Source organism: Anguilla anguilla, chromosome 2 (assembly GCF_013347855.1).
Source record: "Anguilla anguilla isolate fAngAng1 chromosome 2, fAngAng1.pri, whole genome shotgun sequence".
Lineage (NCBI taxonomy): Eukaryota > Metazoa > Chordata > Actinopteri > Anguilliformes > Anguillidae > Anguilla > Anguilla anguilla.
The window spans coordinates 43,402,098-43,408,226 of NC_049202.1; positions in this window are offsets into that span (position 1 = coordinate 43,402,098).

A 6,129-nucleotide genomic window follows, 5' to 3' on the forward strand; every position below is an offset into this window, starting at 1 on the left:
ATGGGCGTTGCTGCTAACTAGCTCCTAAGGACACAATCCACCGCTCCTTCTCTCTCTCTCTCTCTCTCTCTCTCTCTCTCTCTCTCTCTCTCTCTCTCTCTCTCTCTCTTTCTCTCTCTCTCTCTCTCTCTCTCTCTCCTGACTGGCCGCCTGTCAGCCTAGTTTAGCATCCACATTAGCACCGGTTCCCTCCGTTTAAAAAAAAAAAAGATTTATATATATTTATATATACATCTCCGGCTCACTAATTTGACAGGGCCTGTTTTGTCAGTGCTACAAATTCCTGACAGGCCAATAGCAGGACACTAATAGGCCACAGAGACCACCAGCAAAGCACCAGCAACCCCAGCCCCTACAGTGCCAATTCTGATCACAGTTCACGTCTCTCCCGGCTATGGAGGCAGAGAGGTCAGGGGGGATAAAATAGGACGAAAGGCGGGTAGATATTAACGCTGTCAGAACTGCGATGGCGTCCCGGGATAGCTATCACATTGACACATGTCTCTGAGATTTTAGGTCCTCCTAAGTCTGGCCGTAAGACCGTCCAATGGGTGATGAGGATACGCAGGCCCCCTCTATCTCATTACCGAAAACTCAGCTGCTCTTTTGCTAATCTGGCCTACTCATCACGGACTCCTGATGTATTCGATCTTTTCCCTGAAGAAAGAGAAGCTGACACTTTGCTCTGTAAATATGAGGTTTTACCAGCGCTTCAGCCGTGAGATAGTCTGTCATTCAGGCCCCCTGGGCCGTCTGTCTGTCTGACACACAGGCTCTCTGACCCCACTAGACTCTGATGGGGGTTAATTGGTAGATGCTGGACAGGTGCTCTGCATTATCATGCTTGGAGCAGGGGGTTGTGATTCAGGTCACAGGTAATTGCTATAATGTGAAAAAACAATGAAATGGGAAACTCGTAGACTTTGGTCGCATGAGAGTTTGGGTGACTTAAAATAGTACCTACAATTGTCAAGGCAGATTTTACTGATTTCTGCTGCTTATAAAGCTTCCCCCCCGCCCCCATTTCGGCTTGCCTCTATCCTACATTGGGCTGTTATGAACTGGATGCTCAGTAGCCTGTGTTTTGAAAGAGGAGACTTCATCAGACCTCTGGCCTGTTCTGTGAGGGTCAGTCTGTGACAAGGCGACCCATCATGTACTCTGCTCCTGGAATATGTCCTCACCGATGTCACCTGCGTGAGGTCATGTCTGCCAAAAAGGGAGAAGAATACACGGCGAGAGAGAGGCAGGCGGGCAGAGCAGCAGCTGGGCTCTCCTCAGGTTGGGCAAGCGCTGAATTATTAAGGTTTACTAATACTTCATAAACACCCTCTTTGTCCTGTCCATTACCGGCCTGTCACATCCTCTCTCAGCACGGAACGCGAGTCGCCCGTTTCATTCGAATGACAGAAGTTAAACTGTATTCCAGAGGAGACGTGGGGGGGGGGGGGGGATTTCAGCATTTTCCGAATGGACCCCGGGGGGGGGGAGGGAGGGGGCTACGGTAGGGCGTGTGGAGGCTCTGAGATCTTGTGGGGGGGGCTAGGGAAAGTTAATAGCGGAGCTGGACGTACACTCCTTGCCCCCCCTCAAGCCCCCCTATCTCCCCCCCCCCTCCCCCACAGAAGCAGCAAGCCTCGCCTCAGTGCGTGCCTCGCGGACTCTCTCTACGGTCTCGACAGCCGAGCTGGTCGTTGCCCCGAGCGGCGAGGAGCTGTCGCCTCTCGTTAGCCTCGGAGAGGTGACCCGGCTGCCTGGCTGCCTGCTCCTCGATCAGAGAGGGGAGGAGCCCCCTCAGCCCCCCAGAGCCGCTTTTAAAGATCAGTGATTTGGTCAATTGGCCTGGCAGATCCAATCCCACGAAGGGTCAATGATGACTCAATGGACCAGTCAGAGAGGCAGGCTGTCACAGGGGGGCGGTCGGGGCGGGGGGGGGGTGGTGGGGGGGGGGGGTTTGGGGTGCAGCGGTCGGGTGCGAGGGTGAAAGAAAGGGACTGAGGCGAAGGAGCCGAGACAAGGAGAGGCATAACGTCGTCACATCAACTAACCCCCTTTTCCGAAAACAATACAGTCACCCCCTCTTTCTTAACCTTCTGGCTCTAGCACCAAGGTCACGGCAATGTCCTGTCGGCTTTGGAAAATGTGCATCTTGTCATTTTCCCAAATGCACTATTTTATGTTTAAGACAAGATTGTATTTCATTTATTCACAATTTTCCTACTTGCTGTTTGGATGTGTGTTGCAGTACTGTGAAAAATGGTCATGTTGCTTCCAGATTGCAGAAAAGAGATCCATTTAAGGCCATTTATGAGGAACAGAGCACATAAATCTTGTATTGCCTTTTCATTTGCCACGCACATATAAACATCTTAGGAGAAATGCAGGCACTTGGACAAGCTTTTATTTTCTTTAAATAAGACATGAGGTTTTGGGTCACTTCACCCAATATGATCACAGAAATGTCCTTAAAATAATTTATTGCTCCCTACACTTAGGCCTCGCTGGCCCTCGCTAATATAACATCTTGTTTACATTTGCTGCACCACAGTGAGAGATTAAAGTCAGTTGAGATTATTTTTTAAATATGCTGAGAATATTCCCTAAAATGTTTAGATTTCATCTTAATAGCCTGTTTGACTGATCTTAAATTCAGAGCCATATGGATTTTTATGTGCATTTTACCGCCATAGTGTTGTAGTTAAACCTGACCTGTTTGTTAGCACATTTTAAGGGATGTTTATAATGTAAATAGATTGTATATTAGCGGTACCCCTTTTCATATGGCAATAGAAGGCTGCGTGGCTTCCCTGCAGTGGTTTTAATTGGCAACTCAGTGAGGCCTGAGGAGCCACAAAAGTCATTAAGCATGTGATGTCACTTCCTGTGCTGCCTGCCCAAGGCACAGCTGTCTGCTGCTGGTCAATTATCTGTCCAAAGGGGAAATTATTTTTCCCCCAGTCAAGAGTGAACAACACTCTGCCCATCTGTCAGAGTTTGCCCTTCATTCCTCCTCCAAAACTTCTTTCAGGGAACCGCTCCACTGCTCAGCAACATCTTGCTTGAAGGTCAAGGATAGCTCTGATAGCACTGAAGTGGTACCTTTTGTAAATTAAACAATTGTTTATTTTAATAGTTTCTAATGTGACCACTACAACTCCAGACCATTCGATTAGTGATTCCAGTCTGTGCTGATGCATCAGAGAGCGTCAATACTTCACATCAGTAGAGCAGAGAGAAAGAGAGAGAGAGCTAAACTCCCTCTAGCTACAGCTTCTTAACTTGTTTATTTGCTAGGGGGGTGTGGGGGCGAACATATGGTATGCTAAAACATGGACTTGTATTTTTAAGGCCAGGGGACCTGGGGGGGAAAGGCTGAGGGATGGCGATTGGGGCCTGTCTGCCTGCATTCCTCCCGCTTGGTCAGCCAGGGCGACTCTCTCTGCGGCGATGCGGACCGACCAGCCTCTCCTCCAGACCTCTGCTCCGCAGCGGAGGTCCCCAGAGCTGGAGGTCAGGCAGGGGAAGAGCTGGGAGCCACAGGCCACAGCACTGGCTGCAGCTCAGCTGCACAGCATTGGGAGTGAGAAGTGTCAGCACAGCGGCTATCTGGTGCTACTGGAACACAACTACAGTACAGAGCAGTGCTGCTCATATCCCATTAGCTGGACAAACGCAAGTGGGGATGTGGCTCATACAAGCAACATATAAGCAGGACCGTGTTACAGAAACTGAAGGCAAGAAAATTGTTGTACAGAGTAATTTAGTTAGGGCTATTCAACGATAGAACACCCCTCGTTATCTGTGCACCTGTGGGAGAAACCAGGCCTCTATGGTATGTGTTAAAATTAGAGCAATGGGCATTGTTATTGTAAACTTTATGTAAAACATTCATTTACAAGTGACATTTAGAATTGATCTACTTGCCTATTCCTTCCCAGAGGAGAGATAGCTGAACCAGTGAGAAGAACCTACTCTGCACAGATATCATCAGACATCATTATCCAGAGGCATGGCTCTTGGCTCCTTCAGTGTTAGTGCATGCTAACAGGAGCTAGTAACAGCTGTGCCATAGAGGCTAGTTCCTCTTTAGGATGGCTCAGAAGCTAATCCATTTCAGTTGTATGTTTCATCCAACTCACACATACATACACTCTATGGTACATCACCAGTATGGTGTAGAGAAGGACAATCCCAGGTCAGCACTCTATTGCACACATATACATATACCATATACAACCCCATACCCATCTTCCCTACCCCACTCACACACGTGCACACACACACACACACACACATACTCAGTATCCAATGTGATGTTGGCTTCCAAGTCTGTCCCTCTAGGTCAGCATTCTGATGGGCAGGAGGCCAGATGCTCCATGACAGAATCTGCTGTTTCCCTTCATCTATCTCTCCCTCTTTACTTCATCCAGCTCTGTCAGGTGATGCTTGCAGGTGACCGGGTGAGAGGGAGACCAGCACCAGATGGTAGCCATTATGGGCTTTGATTGAGCAGGTTTAAGTACTACAGGAATGTTGTCAAAAGGTCAAAAAGTCCAAGCTGCTGGGTGGCTTATCTTGTGAAGGTGCTGGCCACAGGCTTTATCGTCCGGTATCAAGTCTGGAAATTGCTAGTCCTGGCTGTGATAAGTAAACAGAAAGGGTAGCACTTCACTGGCTGTGGCAGTGCTTAGGGAGGAAGGGTCTGCAGTCGGTAGGATATCTGTGTCTCTTCACACACCAGTGACCCCCTCTGGTCATTTGTGCACCCAAAGTCTGCCGTCTACACATTCTACTCATAAAGAGTTCCCCACCAACCCTAGCTCAGAGTCGAGGGGAGCGAAACTAGTGGAATATGAGTGAAAAGAAGCAGAAGCTCTGTATCACGTTTCAGAAGAGAGTGCACGCATGTCTGGACTCTCCCAAATTTACAGTGATGGTTGAAATAAAGAATGAAAGAAAGAAAGAATGAATTAAAGAAAGAAAGAGTAAATTTCAAGCCGTTATCAAAAATACACTGTATGTCCTGATACTCTGTAGCCATGTCTGATTTTAAATTGTATTATTAAGCTACATGTATCATTTGAATAGTCAGTTGAAACATAATGTCATTTTTTTCAGTTTCTGCACTGAAACGTCGAACTGTACAATGTGTAAAAGCAGAGTGATTTAATTGGATATTATATTTGTGATGCTCAGCCGTACTCTCTGAAATGTAATGACAATATCCTCCATATGGCTTGCTACTTGTAAATATCCCATATATACAGTGAACTGTCACCAGCAATCATTTCTAGAGAAGAGCTCAGCTGGAAAGTAGGTGATTGTCCTCTCCGCACTTGAGGAGATAAGGCGAAATGAACCAATTGCGCGTGAAGCACAGCCAGGCTGGACTCAGACTTGACGTTTGGCCTTTTCAAAACAAACACCGCGGCCGGGCTCACTTTCCCGGCTTCCTGTCTCCGCTTCGCCCGCGTCTCCTTCTTTGGCACATTTCCATAACTCATCCATCATCCGCGGTGTAATTGTGTTTATGCATCAAGCAGAAAGATGAAAATGTCTCAATCTTCCTCTGATCTCCTCCGAGGCGGTGGCCTTTCCGCCACTCTTCTGCCGTGACAGTCTAACCTATTTTGTAGCTTTGGGGTTATTTGCATTTCTCAGGGCCTGGATGAGCCTCTTTCCTGCTCCAGGTGGAAACGCAAAGTGGAAAGCGTAGTGGGTTACGGACACCGTGGACATAGACATCTCTTTGGGCTGATCAACCTGAGACAGCACTGCCATTAGATTGCAAGATGTGCTCTGTTTGTGCTAATTGCCGTAATAATGGTGCCACACCACCATCATAACCGAACATCTAAACTTCTTAAGAGTAAAGCTTGCTGTACAATGAACCTGTAAGCTCTGTGTTCTGAGGACAAAAATCTGTCAGCCTAGGTTATGTATTGGGAAACTGTCTGCACATACAACACCAACCAAGAGTCAGAGTTAATTTGATTTGAATTGTCAATTTTGTTTCATGTTTTTAAAAATGATGCAATTTTATTTGTGGTAAATAAATTGGTATGATATCCCAAGACAGTAAAATGTTGAAACCCTGGGTAAAATTTAAGCCTGAGATGATATGTATAT